The following is a 21,649-nucleotide window of genomic DNA, read 5'->3' as shown; positions in this document are numbered from 1 at the left end:
GATTTTAAATTAAAGAAAAAAGATAAAAATTAAAAACTACGAACAAACCCAAACACCAAACCCAAACAGCTTGTGGAAGCTCTGAAATTTGTGACCAAGGCACTAGTGTCTTTGCACACCCTTTTGTTTATGCACAGGGATCTCAGGTGGGATAACGTGATGAAGAACATTGAATCAGATGAGTGGTTTATAATAGATTTTGAGGATGCCATTGGTGCACCTCAGATTTACCCTCATAATCTTAGTGGCTTGAACCATGCTCCTGAGATGTCTAGGGGTGTTCATGGGGTTAAAGTTGATGTGTGGAGTACTGGACACCTTATCAGGACAAGTGGGTTGAATGTGTTTGTGAGGAATTTACAGAATAGATGCTTGGAACAGACCCAGAGCAGAGGCCTTCTTCTGCAGATTGCTATCATCACCTTCTTCAGTTGCAATCTTAGCTTACTGAGATTAGATATTTTCAATCATGGTCAATTCCCAGTCCTATGTATCCCATTATTACTATTCATAGGATCTAGAATCACATGATTATTGAATGTTGTATTATCAGAAAATTTGATATATCTAATGAAGAACTTGTTTCAGATTGTACACAAGGAAGACACCCCTTCCTAGAATGCCATTAGTTCACAGTGGCGATCTCATGTAAACAGGCTGCAGTGTTCATAACATTAAGCTGCTTATCATAGCCTTGACACTCTATTCTAATGGAAATAAGCATATTTCGATGTTGTTCCCTAATAGGGGGATTTTTAAAAATGGGTGTTCTGATTTGTAGCTTTGATATAATTCGATTTTTAATTCCATGAACTGTATGCTTATTCTATTATACAGTTTGGTGTATGCCACGCTAGAGAAATTGAAACAACAGCTCTCTCCCTTTTTTTCATTCAAATAAATTATATATAAAGAAAGCTTTATTTTTTATGGTTTATGGTGAAGGGCAGATGATATTTAATGCTCAGCGTATCAAACAGTATTGAATGTTAAAGACACTGTAGTGAAAGACAAAGCACAAAGAAGCGCAGATGATATTTAATGCTCAGCGTATCAAACAGTAATGAATGTTAAAGATCCTATAGTGAAAGGCAAAGCATAAAAAACAATTGAGGACTCAATTGTCCATAATACCCAAGTGAAATTTACCCATTTATAAGGCCCCACACACACACATGCATCTTATGATAGAAGAGAAAAAGACTCTGCTAGGTACTGGAAACTTTAGATTTAGATTCAATCTCACAGAGAAAAAGTAGAAGGAAAAAATTAAATCCAGAGCCACAACATGGCTATATAAGTGGGGAAAGGGAGAACAAAAGTGACACAATGAATCTGGTTCTTCCTAAATTGAATGAAACTATGAAATTACAAATATGTAATGTAGGAATACTCTGCAGAATCCAACTTAAACTCTATCCACTAATTTGTCCAAGAAAGCTTTCCAGAAACTAATAAAAAGAAAAATGTAAAAATAAGCCAACTGTCAACAACTATATAGGTAAGGTAGGTTTACCATTCCCTAAGGGCAGGTGCAGACGAGAGTACCCTAGGTGAGTAGGCCACTATGACCTTATCATAAACATGCAGACTCTAATTGAGACCAAAAGGGATTTAGGAGTGCGGCATACTAGGTTGAGAGAGCCTTAAGTCACGAGGTCATTATGAACCTAATCATAAACAGGAAAACTGTAACTGATCAAGAATTGTAGCACAAACTATTACATTTGTTTAACCTAGAGCTTTAACAACTCATGCCCAAACAATAAATGGATATGGAAAAAAAAATTGAAATAACTAATTTGAGGATGTTCTAGTTTCAATTTTTCCTTGAAATAATTTGACTAACACTATTGGAAAAATAATATATGTAAACCAATCAAAATTTCCATATCCAAAAGACTGAAAGATTATGAAGATGGAGAGTGAGTTTACCAAAAAAATCACTCTTTTCCTCAAACCTAGTCTTAAGGGCTGTTACAAATCATTCTCAAGCAGCCCACATACAAGCAAAATTTCAATCAATCCATAGATGCACCAATAAATCAAAAAAATGATACATAGAAGAAGGAATGGGCAAAATGTTTTAAAAAAATATAAGAAACAAACCAATTTCAAAATAAATAAATAAAATAAAATAACCCCCAAAGGCAGTTTTGAGAGTGCATGAGAACTTTCCCTCTCAAGCGCATCCTGGATTTCCTGCATCTTTTCAATGGAGAGCACAAGCTCATCATCTATGTGCTCTTCCTCTTCCCCTTTTGATCTATTGGACTTGTCCATCCTCTCGAGCCTTCAGACCCAAAAGTCCTAAAAATCCAATAAAGTCGATGGGGCAGGCATAGTGGTGGAGAGGGAATGGTCCTAGCATTCATTATTACCTCAAGAAACGTTTCACGCTCCATATTACCATCCTCAATGAAGAAAACTTCCAAAGCTTAAAATTTAGATCATATCATTCATTATTACATCTAGAAATGTTGCATACTCCATCGTGCCATCCTCAGTGAAGAAAAATTCAAATGAAATATTATCATTAAAATACCAAACTAGTTGTTGATTATTTGTTACTTCCACCTACAAATGAGCATTTGCAAGTCCAGGAGATATGTTTTGAAATAGTACCATTGGTAGCAATGGGTGTGGTTAGCTACCAAGCTGCAATGGTGGCACCTAATTTACCAGGAAAGAAACTTAGGAAATGGACTCAAAAGAGATGCACATTTACATCCTATTAAACTAGCAATATTTACAGTAAATAGAACTAATATCTCAACTATTTTCACATTTTATGAACTGCACCTATAGAGGTCCAGCAGCTCCAACACCAAAAGAGTTATTCTAAAGCTTCAATCTATAAAAAAATTTGACCATCCCGGCATCTAAGTTTCCCATTGATACGAAGGCCTTGACATATTGATGATGCAAGTAAAATAGGCAATGGAGGCATGCACAAAGAATTAATCAAATATCACAAGTTGCTTTAATGAGGTTGACACTTATCATAGTAAATACAATTCACATCTAACAACAATAAAGCCAATTTTTTCCATTTGTTATTTACAAAATGAAATGGAATTGACTATCTAATACCCACCCAAAGCCTACTACTCACTAATCTCTAGGGACAAGTGCATTGCCTAAACCTATCAAATAACCAAGAAGATCTAGGATAGGAGGTGCAGTTGCTGCTATGGGTACTGCTTTTGATTGAACATTGGGACCTTTGGTAGGTGAAACATTGATTTATGTCTCAGTGGTTGATAATTCTTCATATGGAAGGTAACAATTTACATGAAAGTTTGGAGGTAACAAGGTACATTGGGAGGTAACAACGTACAAGGTACATATGGAAAGACATATGGGAGGTAACCTGTACAAGCATAAAAAGTGCTTAGAAGAATATATGTGTGCTCTGACTTCTCAACAACATCAAGGAAAGACTTAATTTCAAAAATAAATTCTTTAATGATCTTTGTACCTATTACTTACCACTTCAGATAGAAGTGTTGAGCGTGACAATTGCCAAAAAAACATATTATTATTAGACATATTGGAAGTAAACTTCTTGAACTAAGCATAAAATATAATACTTATACTAGAAAAACCTATACAAATGCAAACATCTCAAACAGTGACAGATGAACTTAAGCCTTTTCATTGAAATAACTTACCACTTCTCTGGTATCCATTTTAGAATCCAAACTAAATCCCAAAACTTAGAAGACTGGCAATTCTTAAACTTCTTTCCTTCTCATTCTCAAGCTTAAAATGGTGATCCCCATGCTTATGATCATAGGGCATAATAGAAATGGCATCCAATAATCCACATGATGCCATCAATTGCAAATACTTCTATTTTAAGTATTTATTGTAGCTTTTCTAGAGGATATAGAGCTTGTACCATGCATAAGAATGATACAATTGACTTTCTAATATCTAAAATATCTTTGTTAACTTTGAATAGTAGATTTTCGTCATTTCAGGTTTAGGAATATTCTTGACCATACACAAGGCCATGAATATCTTCTATAGAGTGAAAAGCTTCCTACATATCCTATGCCATCTCTAATAAGAAATAGTATAAGGAAAAAATATATTAACAATAAAAATAATTTAGCTCACAGATAGGTTCATGAAATTTCATTCAACCCAAAGCTTCCTTTGCAATAGGGTATTATTGGATAATTAATTCCCACAAGATCAAACTATATCAACCTTCCCATATAGACAAATATAATCATATATCTAATTGGATAGATAACATTTTAGATTTCTGCCCCCCATTCGATAGTGATACCTTCTTAAAGGTGTGCCAAAAATCTACTCAACATGACGTTATAACTATTTACATCCTGGGCAATATGATTTTCTAGAATATGATTTACATCATGGGTGACGATAAATGGTTTCTAGAATATGATTTTTCTACACATTTCCCTCATCCCATTTCACATTTCCCTCATCCTATTTCATAGTAGCAGCCAACAATCGAGATGATGCCATCAGGTGCAAATCCTTCTATGCTAAGTATTTATTGTATATTTTGTGGAGGATATAGAGATTGTGCCATGGGTAAGCATGATAGAAATAACTTTCTAATATCAAAAATATCTTTGTTAACATTGAATAGCAGATTGTTGTCATTTGAGGTTTACGAATGTTCTTGACCATACACAAGGCCATGAATATCTTCTATAGAGTGAAAAGCCTCCTACATATCATATGTCATCTGTCATAACAAATAGTATAAGGCAAAAATATTTTAAAAAACAAAAAATTTAGCTCACATATTCTATAGTAGGTTCATCAAATTTCATTCAACCCAAAGCTTCCTCTGCAATAGTGTATTCTCCAATAATTAATTCCTACAAGCTTAGACTATATCAACCTTCCCATCTAGACAAATATAATCCTATATCTAATTCAATGGATAACATTTTAAATTTCTAGCCCCCATTCGATAATGATACCTTCTTAAAGGTGTGCCAAAAAAATACTCAACATGACATTATAACTATTTACATCATGGGCAATATGGATAAACTCCCAACCAAAGATAAATGCGTTGTGCCTTTTTCCCATAAGAATTTATTAGCATACCATTTTTAGTTGAGAGAAGATCCTTTGGATAGTGGCATACAATCTTTAGTTCTTGTGAGGGCATCCAAAAATCACCCTCTCATAATTGACTACTAGCATCTTTACAACAGTTTTTGGTCACTGAGTTGATACTTGTCCTAGGGGAGTTTTCCTTGAGGGTATTTTTCCCAACACTTTGCCTTAAGGTAAAATTGTGTATGCATTGTTGTATGTAATCTTGATCTTCCATATTATGAGTACAAGGAGATACAAGATACAGATTCACAAGTTGAATATGCAATAAGTGTGAAATCGGACAGCTCAAACTGTTCACACTTTGTGTTTTCATCGAAGTTGGCTCATGTTGCATGTTCTTCATCAAAATTTGTCCATGCTGTTGTATTTTATTTTTCTACAGTACAACTTTCATCCACATTGGCCCCTAAATGTGATTTCTCCTCATTCATTTCTTCAACCTTATCCTCATTATACATTATACTGGATAATCAACATTCCAGTATAGAACAACCTTCGGATGTTATTGGTGAATAATTATAGTTAATGGGTTCTCATGTAACGATTCCCAATACTAATGGAACAACATATAATTTGAATCACTCAAGTAATGAATCTCAATTTAACAACATTATAATATAATTACATTCTACCATAAATACACATCAAGAATACTTTGCCTCGTAGATTTCAGCACCCATGTATTCGATGGATTTATGGGAATGAAGGGAAATTGGAAAGCCAATGATCTCCTACAGTTATGTATGGCCTTGTCTAGTAACCATGGCCTCTTAGACAACCAAGATTGACCTCCAAATCACCCCAGAAAATGAAAATAATGCTGAGCGGAGAGGGAAGCGGCTCTAGTAAGTAGAAATCCACCCATGAACACTTAAGAACACTCCAGGTAAGGAGAGAGAAAGTTTTAACTGTTGTACAAAAACCAAATTAGTAACTCCTTGAAGAAATGCAACAACTACAGAACCATGGCAGTTGATCTCTAACTCAAAAAGGAAGTGGATTATGAGTAACTTAGAGCCGATGCATTTCATAGAGCATCAACCAATCAAGAGTTTCATAATGATGCTAATAGAAGTCCAATGGAGAGTTATTTATCTCAGCCATGAGCACAAAGACAGGGAGCACATATAGTATAACTAAGGAGTAATAATGATGATAACTCATACACCATAATTTTATTATATCTTAGGAACATATATTAGATGAGGGCCTAGCACATCACCTTCATTGTCAAAAGAGAGATGTCCATGTGCAAATTAACCTTCGCTCCATGTGAGACTATTGCAGCATAGCTGCTATGGGAAAATGAAGGAATTGGTCATGGCAGTTAAACAACGAATTGAGCTAGTTTCAGTGTTGTCCAATTAGGGCTATTACATCTTGTCACAGGTAAAGATTGCAGGACATTTCAATATTACAAACGCAACAATCCATGCATAGTAACTCTTTGTTTAGTTAAGTAAAAGCTCAAGGAGAATGATATCCAGGTGTTTTAGCCTATAATAGACCTCTTTTGGGTAGCAACCAAGAAAGTGAAAAACCTCGAAGTCTGTAATCCAACGAGAGAAGAAAAACTGAGGATAAAAAGAAGTCTACAACACTTCAAGAAACTGAAGTCTGTGACTAAGTCGAATCTCAATCTAAAGCTATCTATTTGTAGCAGGATCTGAATATATGTGGTAAAGAGTGAAGGTTTTGCTGTAGTAGCCAAAGATTAGTAAAAGGTAAAGAGTCAGTGTATCATAATAAGAGACTAAACCTGTAATAAGGACAGAAATTCAAAAGTTGCTTCTAACTTTGACTAGGCAGAGACTCAACTATTGACCTTGACTTAAAGAGGAGGGCTGACTTGGAGGGACTCTTTGGTCTTGTGTTGGATATCTCATTTTGAATAAATTCAATAAGAGGAGGATTGTTGGGATTTCCCCTATTGAGAGGTTTTTCCTTGGGTTGAAAGCCTAAATCTCTGTGTCTCGTACTTCTTTGTATTCTTGGAAGGACAATTTGTGTAATTACTTAATGAAAAAGAAATATTATTTAACAAAGAAAAGAATACTTATATAGGAGTTTACTTCCAACTATGAAGGAATGCAATGAGGACATAAAATTTGTAAATATTAAACTTGGATAAGCCACTGCATGTCCAAAAACCTGACTCATTAAGCCATAAACTAGAAACCTTCTATGGAACTCCAAAAACAAATGAATTAGAATGAATTATCAACCAAAATCTAGGGCCTTTACACTTATCTATTGCAGTATGAATATTGAGGTCACAACTATTCATTTCTATTGCACTGTTGTAAGAAAGGATGATCATATTTTATATATTTCGTCTAGTAAGGCCTGCACTTCATCATTTCCAGCTCTAACCAAGGTTTCATGTTCCCATTGTAATTAACAACAGCTGTATTGTCAATCTCTAAACAGTCCATGCTAGGATTATATCCTAAACCCAGCACATGCCAAGACTTGTCGAAAGGATGGGTCAAGCCATAAAACATTCAATCTAGGGGGTAGTGTTCCAAGCTTCCACAACACTCTATCCTCATTCTAACATACAATAAAAGAAAAACTTAGAAATTGAACAAAGAAAAACCCATTAAGTTTTCTAGCTAATTACTTTAGATTTACTTCAAATACTTTAAAGTAAACATCACAGGAATTAACATAAATAAACCACACTACACACTTACTGTGTTCTACCACTTGTGATATATTCCAATTATATCTTTTTTTCCCATTCTTTGAGATCAAATACATTCATTCGATATGCCCAACCACAAGAATTAGGGTGAAAATGCCTGGCTATGTGCAGAATGGAAAAATTAAGGTATTTGTCAAACTGGCGAAAGCTTTCTCCACAAGTTTCCACTAAACCATTAACCTTTCCATGAAGATCTAGTGTCCACAAGGGCGTCAAATCTTTCTGCTCCACAATATCATCATTCAAGAAAAGGATCTTGTCCATTTTGGGATAAACTTGTGGAAGATAGAAACGAAGATGATTTAACATGGATAAATATTTTGGATTTATATATTTAAAATTGGAGGAACGTGCTGAGAGTGTAGTCGAGTGATTTGCCTTGAAATAATAATCTTTCGTAGATGCGGATTCAAGTTGGCGAAGCACAAGGCAATAGGAGGAATTGAACCATTTAAAATCATCAACATTTTCTACATGTATCACAGCTTCCGTGGGGGATTAAATAAAAACCACATTTTCATGTCCCCAAAATTTAACTTGTATGTGATAAGATGAAATAAGTGTTTATCAGATTCTTGCAAACACATGTAAATCACCTACAATGAGATCCAAATATTAAATGGAAAATGTAGCAAAACTGTTGGACTTCCAAACTTTAGAGTAATTTAAATTAATAACACTTCACCTTAGCATTCATGACAGTTGAATTCACAACCATAGATGTAGCCAATACATTGTAAAAAAGAAATGCATAGTGATAAAGAGTCAGATCCTCGAACTTGTCCTTTTTAGCAAATTATCGATTTTTAAGAGGAAGAAAGTAATAATCTATGGTCAATCGCATGGACAGACAGTGCAGGCCCTTGGGAACAGACCTTGTTACCACATGACTTAAAAATTTACTTTTTTTTTCCAAGGCCCTTGCTTGTCTGCAGATTGAAGCATGGCTTGCAACTTCATTGTTACTGTCACAAAGCCATAAAATTGTTCTCGAGCCTTGGATAGGACATGACCCATCGCCTTGATCTTCTTAGGTGCACTGAAATGTTGGAATGTTAATTCCAACTGCAGGCAGCAGGCGGATGTGGGCAGCCGACTCAGCAGTCATATCAACGCCCAAACCGCTGCACCCAAAACCGCCAGAACAAATCTGCCCGGTCTCCCCGCACCACCATTCGCAGAAGGCGGTATCCGTGAAGGGGGACCCAACACAATCAGGACGCGCCACGCGTCCCCTGTACAGCAGCCGAAACCGCTTTCCCCGGACGCTAAAGTCCGTTTGTTTTTCCCGAGGTTGGTGTGCGAACCTCGTTGGATCAGCCAAGTGATCAGGGTGCCCGATCTCAGCCGTCGATCTCCTGAAGGTGCACGGGCCCGCGTCAAATCAATTTTTTGCGTGGAATGGAAGTTTTTGGTTTGACCGCCGGATGGAAGAATTAATGAACATTAAGTGTTGTTCGTAGTTTTTGGTGAAGGCCCTTTTAATATGGTTATGGGCACATATTATTATATATGTTTGTTATATATGTTGTAGAGTAGAGGCTACGTGCCGTAATTTTTTTTGTATGTTTTATATATAAAATGTTGTGTTGAGCCCGCATCTATATGCAGTAAAAAAAGGGCGATGTGAATTAGTGTTTATGTGTGTAGTAGTGACTGCACATGTTGTAGTTTTAGGGTGTCTGCGCATTGAAGTTTTTTTTTGTTGTGTATTGTCACTGCGGCTGCGCACCGTGGTGCGTTGTATTTTTTTTGTTTTGTTCATGGAAATGTAATGAACGCACAGCAGTGCGAGATATCATTGGAATGGTGCTGCAGTTGACAATGTAATGGGTATGGTGCCTGCGCACAGTAATCCGATTTTTGTAAATGCACAGCAGTGCGATATAAAAACAGGGATGTAATGTTTTCCTCTTCTCATTGAAGAACCGAGGAACACCATGATGTTTATGTAATCTCCACAGCAGTGGAAAATCTGTGAGAGCAGCAGAGTTTTTTTTGTGATTCCCTCTTTGCACAGAGGAAGAAATATGTAACAGAATGTTTGTTTTAATTAATAGAAATGCTTTGTGACTGTGTTGTCTTCTGAGTTATTTTGGTTTTAAAAGCTTCCCTGTGTAAAGATCCTGAACAAAGGAAACAGAGCATTGGCTCTGTGATGTTTATTTTGTTTGGTTTTGGTATTTTCCCATTTAAAAATACCCAACAGTGGTATCAGAGCTAGTCCAGGCTCTTTGAAGGCTCAAAGAAGCTGAAGGAAGGACTCTTGTTGCAGCACTGAAGGCTCTCCAGCAGTGTGAAGCCACAGCCAAAAGGGTTAAGGTATTTCTCAAAGCTTTCCTTTGTGTTACTGTTGAAGGAACAGTCAGTGATTTAAAAGAAAACACAGTCAAGTATTTAAAGCCTAGATAAGAATGGCAAGGTCAAAGAAGAAAGCCTCCAGGCCTGTTAAAAATGTGTCTCCCTCCTATATTAAAATAGAAGACAATTTATTTGAATACATTTTATTTGAAACCCCAAAGTTTGATGGAAACTTTGATGTATGGGAAATAAAGATGAGGGCTTTCCTAATGTCTGAGGGGATTGAAGTCTGGGAGTCAGTGATTGATGACAGCAAGATGGATAAAGAATCCATGGAGTATGATGCACAAGCAACAAAGATTATCTTGGATGGATTGCCTGATTCTGTGAAGAAGAATCTAGGAAAATATACATCAGCAAAGGATATATGGGACAGACTGCATGACCTTCATGCAAAGGGAGCACTGACCATGACAATGAGTCAAGAAGAACCCATCATAGAAGCTGAGAATGAAAAGCTTGACCTCATCAAGCTTCAAGTAAAAGAAAGGAATGAAGAGCTTGCCAAGCTTAAGAAGGAGCTTGACCAATGCAAGAAGAAACATCATGAAGAAGTCATATCTATGACAAATCAGCTAAATGAAGCAAAGAAGCAGGCAGATGCCTTGACAAGTCAACTTGAACAAAGACACAAGAGAGTGAATAAGCTTGTGGAAGAGATTGGACAGTACAAGGTAGAGGTCTCCTCCCTTAAGTCCGAACTACAAGAAGCCAGGAAGCAGGCACAAGGCGCTGAAAAGAAAATGAAGAGCAGTCAAGCAAAAGATGAAGAAATCTCCAAAATGAAGACAGATATTATCTCCTTCAAAATAGTAGCAGCTGAAGCTACTCGTAGCAAGGAAGAAACTGAGGGACAACTAGCAAAGAAAAATAATGAATGTGAAAAGCTAGAAGAAGAGATTGTCCTCCTCAGGAAGAAGGTTGAAGGGATGAACAAAATGATGAAGAGCTCTCAAGCTTTGGATGACATGCTCAGCTATCACAGATCTCCATTTGATAAATCAGGACTTCAGTATGTAGCTGAACCCTCAAATAAGGATGAGGATGATTTGAGCAAAGGAGATGTGAAGAAGCCAGAAAGAGATGGTGATGCTCCTAGTTCCAGCAAAGGCAAGGAGAAAAATGAAGGCTGCAATAGAAGAAATCCTGCTCCAAGCAAAAAACCAGCTCCAAGAAGAAATGTAGCTGATGTCAAAGAGGCAAGATGCAATGGTGATCATCAAAGGATCTCAAGGCAGCAAGGGTTCAGAAGTACATCAATGAAACCGCCATCTCCCAGGTACCAAAGTTCATTTTTTGGTTATTGTTATTCATGTTCAAACTTTGGTCATATGGAAAAAGACTGTAGAGCATTTCATAAAGATAAATGTTGTGGTCTTCGACAACCTCCAAGAAACAATTTTAGAAGAAATCATGAAATGTCATTCATGAAAAATGTAGAATGTTTTAAGTGTCATAACATTGGGCATATGGCACGTGACTGTAACTTAAGATGGGCTGCTATGCAAGCTAGACCCACACAAAAGAAGAAAGTTACACAAGTATGGAGAAGAAAAGAAATACAGTGTGAAAGCCCCTTAAGCAGCGCAGCTGATCTAAGTTTGTTTTGAGAAAACTTGCCAAAAGAAGACAAGCATACATTAAAGGGGAGCTTGTAATTTTTTGTTGAACTGTATTAACAATCACTCCTTGATGAAAATTTTTAAGGGAAAAATATGAAGTTAAATCTGCTATAACAGCAGAAAAGAAATGGGGGCAGCGCTCAAATGTAAAGAGTAGCAGCGCAAGAAGAAAAGTATGCAGAGCATGGAAACCCTCACAGCAGTGGGAGGACAAAACATAAAATAGCAGTTTGAAATTTTTTATGGAGTACATGCATTAAAATGCATAGCAATGGAATGTAGTTTTCTTTTATGAAATGTGAGAGAACATACTCACAGCAGAGTGAGTATGATACATAGCAGATTGAAATGTTTTGTATTGGGAATGAAAATGCAAAGCAGTGAGAAGAAAATGAGAAGAAGGCAAAACGCAGCAGAGCATAAATGCCCAGTGGCTGAGAATGCAATGAAATTTTTCACACAGCAGTGAAGAATGTAATATTTTTTTTGTATGCAATGCAACATGCACAGAAATGCCTAAATAAATACAGGGGCAGCAGATTTTTAATGCACATGGGTGAATGATAATGTGTGTGGCAGCAGAAAGCCAAAGGAATTGCACAGTAGTGCATTGTGTAAAAAAAATGAAGACTAAGATTGTGTGAAGCAAGGGTGCATAAGAAAAGGCAGCGGCCTGTGTTATTTTTTTGTGGAGAATGAAGTGCCAAGAGTATGGGCACACAGCAGTATGATGAAACAAAAGGCAGCGACAGTGCAAATTGCAGAGGCAATGCAGCAGCAAGAAGTTATGGACAGCAGCATGATGGCAAGAAGGAGAAGCACACAGCAATGCAAATAAAAAAAAATGCAGCAGCAAGAAGTTTTGAACAGCAGCACATGCAAAAGAAATTTTCCTTACAGCAGTAAAGGTAAATGTAATGAATTTGTTGTTCATTGAATTGAAATGCAATATATGCAACAGCAGTGAGTGTAAGAAATGTTTACACACAACAGTGTAAATTTGTAAATTGGGACAGTGTAATTGTTCCAGAAAAGACAGAGTATTTTGTCTTTGAAAAGTGCAGAAGCAGTGCAAGTGTAGACACAGCAGTGTGGGATAGACACAGTAAAGAAGATGGCACAACAGTGCAGCAGAGAATATGCATCAGCATAAAAGAACATTGTAATGAGTTTGCACACACAGCAGTGCAATGATTGTTTGTTTTGGAACTGCATTTGAAGCAGTCATTTGGTGAATCCCTCTGTTGAGAGGAAGATGCTTTTTAGCATTGTTTGGTAAATCCCTCTGTTAAGAGGAAGATGTTTTTATAACAGGTGAATCCCTCTGTCATGAGGAAGGTGCTCTTCAGCACATTGTTATGGTGAATCCCTCTGTCATGAGGAAGGTGCTCTTAAGCACAGTTTCAGGTTAATCCCTCTATTAAGAGGAAGACAACTTTGTTTGTTTGTGAACTGCATTAGAAGCAGTTGGTGAATCCCTCTATGTGAGGATGATATCTTTGTAACAGCAGTACTGAGGAATCCCTCTATGTGAGGAAGTGTTTGGGTATGATTGAATGCCCAGCAGTTGAAATTAAAGGGGAGTGTTGGAATGTTAATTCCAACTGCAGGCAGCAGGCGGACGTGGGCAGCCGACTCAGCAGTCGTACCAACGCCCAAACCGCTGCACCCAAAACCGCCAGAACAAATCTGCCCGGTCTCCCCGCACCACCATTCGCAGAAGGCGGTATCCGTGAAGGGGGACCCGACACAATCAGGACGCGCCACGCGTCCCCTGTACAGCAGCCGAAACCGCTTTCCCCGGACGCTAAAGTCCGTTTGTTTTTCCCGAGGTTGGTGTGCGAACCTCGTTGGATCAGCCAAGTGATCAGGGCGCCCGATCTCAGCCGTCGATCTCCTGAAGGTGCACGGGCCCGCGTCAAATCAATTTTTTGCGTGGAATGGAAGTTTTTGGTTTGACCGCCAGATGGAAGAATTAATGAACATTAAGTGTTGTTCGTAGTTTTTGGTGAAGGCCCTTTTAATATGGTTATGGGCACATATTATTATATATGTTTTTTATATATGTTGTAGAGTAGAGGCTACGTGCCGTAATTTTTTTTGTATGTTTTATATATAAAACGTTGTGTTGAGCCCGCATGTATATGCAGTAAAAAAAGGGCGATGTGAATTAGTTTTTATGTGTGTAGTAGTGACTGCGCATGTTGTAGTTTTAGGGTGTCTGCGCGTTGAAGTTTTTTTTTGTTGTGTATTGTCACTGCGGCTGCGCACCGTGGTGCGTTGTATTTTTTTTGTTTTGTTCATGGAAATGTAATGAACGCACAGCAGTGCGAGATATCATTGGAATGGTGCTGCAGTTGACAATGTAATGGGTATGGTGCCTGCGCACAGTAATGCGATTTTTGTAAATGCACAGCAGTGCGATATAAAAACAGGGATGTAATGTTTTCCTCTTCTCATTGAAGAACCGAGGAACACCATGATGTTTATGTAATCTCCATAGCAGTGGAAAATCTGTGAGAGCAGCAGAGTTTTTTTTGTGATTCCCTCTTTGCACAGAGGAAGAAATATGTAACAGAATGTTTGTTTTAATTAATAGAAATGCTTTGTGACTGTGTTGTCTTCTGAGTCATTTTGGTTTTAAAAGCTTCCCTGTGTAAAGATCCTGAACAAAGGAAACAGAGCATTGGCTCTGTGATGTTTATTTTGTTTGGTTTTGGTATTTTCCCATTTAAAAATACCCAACATGAAACATTCATATCAATTATCAGTCAAGAAAAAGAGAATGAAAAGCATAAAGATTGACACAGAAACTGCAACTTTAAAAGAAACAAAGGATATGAACACCAAATGCAAATGGAAGCACTTACTACTCTTGATTTAGAAGCAGCCAATGCGAAAATCTAGGGGTAGTGTTCCAAGCTTCCACAACACTCTATCCTCATTCTGACATACAATAAAAGAAAAACTCTATCCTCATTCTGACATACAATAAAAGAAAAACTTAGTAATCGAACAAAGATAAACCCATTAAGTTTTCTAGCTAATTACTTCAGATTTACTTCAAATACTTTAAAGTAAGCATCACAGGAATTAACATAAATAAACCACACTACACACTTACCATGTTTTTCCACCTGTGATATATTCCAGTTATATCTTATTTCTTCCATTCTTTGAGATAAAATACATTCATCCCATTCATCCCATACGCCCAACCACAAGCATTAGGATCAAAGTTCCTGGCTATGTGCAGATTGGAAAACTTAAGGTATTTTTCAAATCGGCAAAAGCTTTCTCCACAAGTTTCCACTGAACCATTAACCTTTCCATGAAGATCTACTGACCACAACGGGGTCAAATATTTCTCCACCATAATATCATCATCCAAGAAAAGGATCTTGTCTAGTTTCGGATAAACTTGTGGAAGATAGAAACGAAGATGATTTAGCATGGATAAATATTTTGGATTTATATATTTCAAATTGGAGGAACATGATGATAGTGTAGTCGAGTGATCTGCCTTGAAATAATACTCTTTCATAGCTACGGATTCAAGCTGGTGAAGCACAGGGCAATAAGAGGAACTGAGCCATTTAAAATCATCAACATTTTGTACATGTATCGCAGCTTTCCTTGGGGGATTAAGTAAAAACCACATTTTGATGGCACCAAAATTTAAGTTGTCTGTAACGAGATGAAATACATGTTTTTGAGATTCCCGCAAACACAAGTCAATCACCTACAATGAGATCCAAATATTAAATGTAACATGCAACAAAACTATTGGAATTCCAAACTTTAGAGTATTTTAAATTAATAGCACTTGACCGTAGCATTCATGACAGTTGAATTTACAACCACAGATGCAACCAATACATTGTCAGAGAATAATGCATAGTGATAAAGAGTTGGATCCTCCAACTTGTCCTTTTTAGGAAATTTCACTTTTCAAGGGAAAGCAAGTAATAATCCATGGTCAATCGCATGGACAGACAGTGTAGGCCCTTGGGAACAGTCTTTGCTGCCAGCTGACTTAAAAATGTACTTTTCTTTTTCAACATCCTTACTTTCTCGTCTACAGACTGAAGCATGGCTCTCAGCTTCTTTGTTACTGTCACACAGCCATAAAATTGTTCTCTATCCTTGGATAGGACATGACTCATAGCCTTGATCTTCTCAGGTGCACTGAAACATTCATATCAATTATCGGCCATGAAAAAGAGAATGAAAAGCAGAAATATTGACACACAGACTGCAACTTTAAAAGAAACAAAGGATATGAACACCAAATGAAAATGGAAGCACTTACTACTCTTGATTTAGAAGCAGCCAATGCGAAAAATATTACCTTTGAGGTAGATCAGAATCTACATTAGCCTCACCCAATGTACGCTGACATTCTTTAATACGAAGCATCAATTCATGGTATAAATCAAGATTATTTCTAGCTTGGGAAATGCTTGAATACACCCTAGCCATGATCAGTTGGTTTCACATCAATCTAATAGTGGAGTCAGAATTCTCGTTCTCATTCTCCCGCCTCCAAATGCTGTATTTTCCTAGGACAATAGAATCTACCTCCTTGGAACGTTTAATTGTTGTGTTTTCAAGCTCAACTCATTTTTCTTCATCCTATTGAATCAACTCTATTGACCTTTTCTCCCTCCTCTTTTGTCTCAATTACTCTAAGCATTAAACTACTATAAATTAAAGCATACTATGCTAAAATCTAAGATATATAAATTTTTTCTATTGGAGAGGTAACATTCAAAAAGGATTTTGGAAAATAATATAACAATTCCCTTTTCCATGAGAACAAAAGTAGCGATCTAGTGCAACAAAGAATTTTACCCTCCACAAAACTTTTGTTGGACTTTCTTCAAGCTGCAAATGGTCTGCATTACAAAAACCATTGTCCTGAGAGTTTGACTAGACATTACCTTACAATAGGATACCAACATCATGGACCAGTTAACTAGGGAAAATCAAAACTTACCATCAAGATAATTCTCTTTAACGTCTCGATGTTCACTTCCTATGTCATCCTCTTGAAACCTCATAAGAAGTTCTTTGTCATTGGAAGTTTTTTTCTACACCTCATCATTCATTTTACCCCCATCAGGATTTTCCTTGCCTTCTTCATTAAAAATGGGGTTGCTTTGCTATCATGCATATGCTAAGATCGAGATTTCATTACACATCAATAATAAAATGGTGTGTATAATATCTATCATTTTTTTTGGCCAATGTGCTCTGAAAACTATGGGAACATTGTGAAAACGATATGTATAGCAGAAAGTAGCTGGTGAACAAGATTGTCGTTATGAATTGGGTCTCGGTTGGGTGGATCAGAACTAGTTTTAGCTTGACTGATGAGAAGTGGATTTAGCTTTATGGATGAAAAGTGGGTCTGGCTCGGATAATGAGTGGACGGGAAGAATGATTGTTACCCTTCCCACCTAGATTCAATTCCCACAAGATTCAATTCCCATGAGTAAGATGTTGAAATGAACTCTTAACAAATATATTTTTATAATACCCATCCAGCTTATGCAGAATCCAGCACACACTTAGTACCATCCTCCTCAGAATGAGGAGTGCCCAACGAATTCACCAAGCAGTTACCGAGTGAATTTACCAGTCATATGCATTTCCCTTTGTTAAAAAATGGAAAGTGCATTGTTATTTCTTGCTATCGAGATGGATGGTTTCATTATCTTTGGCAAGGGAAATTACTCTAGGGGCAGTTAGTAAAACCTTTGCTCTTGCTTGAGAGAGGTACAAACATTGAATCTTTCTCCTCGTAGGTATTGTACCATGTTAATATAGAGATGGAGTTCACAGCTTCACACAGATCAAATGAAAGGAAACCTATAAAGAAAACTCACAAAATGTCTGGAAAAATGTTAGAGGTGCTAAAATTTTGACAATAAGTGAGGAAAGTAAGTTTGATAACATCTACGCCTTCAGATCCCGTGAAAAAGCTAAAAGGAAAATCAAATTCCAAAGCAGGTCCATGGGGTTTTGGTTCAATGGTTAACCGAGGGTGGTGAAGGCAAATCAAATTTCGAAGCAGGTCCATGGGGTCTTGGTTCAATGGTTAACTAGGGTGATGATAATTCCTCGCCAAGGCTTAGATCACATAAATACATTGTTCAGTGGGTTCTCAATGAAAGGGATCTTTCTAAAATAGTATAAGATGACTACACTTCATTGTAATGGAGATCTTGAATGTTGTAAGAAGTCTACACTTCATTGTAATACTACCACATTAAGAAAGGGCATGGTTGCCAACAAAGATAAATTAAACACAGACCCATCCCAAAAAAAGAGATAGAAGAAACCTGACGAGGGAGGAGGGTAGGAAGAAGCTTACCAACGAGGGAGGAGGGTAGCAAGAAGCTTAATAGTGAGGGAGGAGGGAAGGAAGAAGCTTACCAGTTGCAGATGTAGATATGGAGTGATGAAACCTAGCTTCCAGAAAAACCAATGCCATGACCACAAAGATAACAAGGAATCCCACCATAGCTATTCAATGATGAAAACCCCGACCTCCCCATCCTCCATTTCTATCGCGCTGGTAGCCCTACCACCCTCCATTCCACACACCTCCTCTTTTCACAGGCATCTTTAGCTCTCAACCCTAACACCACATTTCTCCTTCTCCTCGTCCTAAACAGATATTGAGCAATGCAACCCTTACTCAATCATAATCCTCTACATCAAACCCATATCATGGTTAGCAAAAAGATATGAAGTCAGCAACAACCAGAAAAACCCTTAGATCTCATATATACTTCAGAGCAATGATAGAAAAATTTACCGAAGGCATTACAAAATGGATAGATCAATTGATTTCATGCAGTTTTGAGAAAGAAAGAGACACAGACATGGTAAAAACCTAGATGAAAATGGGCATAGGAGCCGAAAGTAGACAGATTTGAGGTTCTCTATATCTGTTAACCTTTTTTCTTAAAAAAACAAAACATCTAATTAAGGGAAACAGGTCATTCGGATTCAGATGCCAACATAGATGTTATTATTAATGGGGATCCTCGCCAGTCTAGTTGACTCTTCATACACTACGACATAGGAAGAGGAGGAATAGGTAGGCAACATTGGGTATATATGATGCCCCTCAACTTACTAATTTAACTGAGTAGGTACTAACTTGCCCTGCCTTGCATTCAGGCATGTAAAGGTAAAGGGAATGCTAGGGGGTTAATTTGATGCAAAGCAAGGGTGAATTATGCCTCCCTGAATGCACATCATGAGACTGCGTTTAAGATTCGCGATTCTGAAGCTGCGAGAATACTAGAGTGTAAGCACAAGAGAGAAGCTAAACATATTGTGATCTAACATTTAAAATGGTGACTTGTTGATTGATTTCTCATTCAGAATGAAGAAAAAAAAATTGATGATTGGGGGAGAGAAATGATGAGTGTTCTATTGAGTAAAGGAAATACATCATTTTGAGGCCATGGATAGATCTTAATGGCCTGGGATGCGAGTGTTAGTAAAACCTTACCTAAATGCCTTATGACTGCTACATGGATGAGTGTTACACTTACATTATTGATGCACTAACCATAGGGAGTTGGTATAATATTCATGGTTATGGGTGCTTACAAAACTAGGTTTTCATATACCTATGAAGTGAAAGGGAAGCAAGTACCCTTTCTTCAAGATAGGAGTAAGGATGTAAGATTTCAACCAGCCGACAAAGAAAATTTTTGTTAAAGAATACTTTTTACACATCCTGTGTCCATTAGTATGAACCGGTTTATAAACATAGTGTTGGATTAATGTCATAGCACTTATAGAAGTTGTTTTGATTCTCAGAAAACATGTTGCATGTTGCCATCTTCTTCAAATTTTGCACAAGAAACAGTTGGTCCTTTAACAAGACTCGAGTGTGCAAACATGGACTGAACAAGAGGTTATTAGCATTGCAAAACCTATTCTTAGATCGATATGTCAATTTTAAATTTATCAGAAATTGGCAATAAAACATATGATGTTTTAGAAGATAAAAGACAGATAACACAAGAATATACAACTTCTTACCTCTATTGTTGTCATGTTTAGCTTTCCGTGCTAGAATGGTATCAAAGTTAAGGTGAGGGCATGGTATCAGAGCTAAGGTAAGGGCAAGATCAAGATAAGAAGAAAGAGATCGCAAGAACTTTTCTAACAACACTGGCCTCCTTCCTCTTCAAAGATTAGTCATCGTGAAGAACTAAAACTCCTACTGCGAAATTCTAGGTTGCAGGTGCCAGAAAGGAAATGAGATCAATGCCTCATTAATCAAGCATCTCTAGGATAGAGCTGTCTGTCAAATTATTGGTAAAATGATCTGTATATAATGCCTTTTTTCATGACTACAGTCGGGAAGCTTTGGTTGCTTTAGGGTAAAATATTCTATTACGAAATCACCCTTGAATTGAATTTGGTTGGGAGATAGTGTCTCACTCAAAATTCCTTCTCTGTGGCAAGTTTATATAAAATCATATCTGAAGCTATAAAGTTCCTACCATCTAAGTTCATATATATAATATTATTCTTGAGCTCAATGACATGACTTCAGCCTTGTATTAGTGCTTTGTCTGTCTCACAGAGAAGTATAAAAGGCTACACAAGGTGAACTATCCATGGCCCTAGGACATCAATCAAGAGGTTTTGAAAGATATTGTTCGTGGTTTTCCATTGGTTAGATGCTTCTTGAAGGTAAAGGATCAACCTTTGTGCGTCTCTGAGATTTTGGTATCAAAGGAAAGGGGGTTCATGACAAATAAAGATCATTTCAAGGATCTTCAAATCTGAAACAAAATGTTCTAAAATCTCATTTAAATAGGTATTATTGTTATGGGTGTCTAAGCCAAATGCATCTCAACATTTTTTCTCATATCAACTCATTGAGGCAATCAAGACACACACGTGGGTTTAGCCTAGAGCCATCACTTTTTATATGATTTTTACATCTTGGGTTTAAAAAACCTTTATATACTCTAATTAGTAATTTCTAGTACCCATGCTCGGTGCATGTTGCACATTAATTTTCATAGCTGCCAAATTTGCATTCCATCAGTTAAAGCTAGGATAGAATTAGTCTTAGTCAAAGAAGTCTATTTTATTTGATGGATTCAAACTGAATTTAATTTACTATGGTTTTTCCTTTCCTTTAATTTACTCTGGTTTCAATAACCATCAAATCTTGCAAAGACAGAAATTCGATAATAGAACTGGAGTCAGATAGAGAGTTACCACTGCAAGAAATGCATACAGTCGAAAGTTCTTTCCCAAGGCTTGGCGGGTCGACGGGCTCCAAAATTTTTTTTTCCCTCTTCCCTAGATTTATCAATGGCCTTTGCTGCAGTAGCCTCAAAGGGGTTTTTGTTGCCTGTGCTAGGGAAAATGTATGATTCCAAAGGGGATGTCCAACAACCAAAGCTTTTTCATCAGTTACTTGAGTCCAGAATTTCTGGAATAGATCTATCAACCTATTTCACTGCCTTGGAGGAGAAGGCGACAACCTATAGAGAGAGAGGGGAATTTTTTGGGTGACCGTGGAAAGGAAAAGCCCTTTTTTAACCTTATGTCGATCTGGCGTTCCATAGCAAAATCAAGAGCTACACAAGTTCTAGTTAGGTGTCTTGTTCCCTGCACAAAACCCAAAAAATCCCCTGCCTCTATCAAACTGGAAGGGAAAAATAGGATACTCATAGAAAAATGTTGGTCTCCATTGCTAAAACCTCCTCCAGAATTCAAAAATTCATGGTTTGAACAAAATTACTGAAACCTTCTCCAAAATTCAAAAATCTAGGGTATGAACAAAATT

The 21,649-nt window shown here is 37.1% G+C and overlaps 1 protein-coding gene and 1 pseudogene across 1 annotated transcript in view; one reads left to right on the top strand and one right to left on the bottom strand.

The window, feature by feature from the left end:
• Positions 1 to 21,649, top strand: part of LOC149213215 (uncharacterized) — a 131,669-nt gene that overhangs the window by 2,184 nt on the left and 107,836 nt on the right. The gene's annotated exons all lie outside the window — the stretch shown is intronic.
• LOC149213214 (polygalacturonate 4-alpha-galacturonosyltransferase-like) overlaps positions 7,398 to 21,649 on the bottom strand; it is a 126,108-nt pseudogene continuing 111,856 nt past the window's right edge.

The sequence above is a fragment of the Pinus tabuliformis genome, chromosome 1_1 (assembly GCF_031772625.1).
Source record: "Pinus tabuliformis cultivar Carrire ecotype Pingquan chromosome 1_1, CPIR1, whole genome shotgun sequence".
NCBI lineage: Eukaryota > Viridiplantae > Streptophyta > Pinopsida > Pinales > Pinaceae > Pinus > Pinus tabuliformis.
Note: the sequence above shows the minus strand (reverse complement) of the source record. Positions and strands in the feature narration are given on the sequence as shown.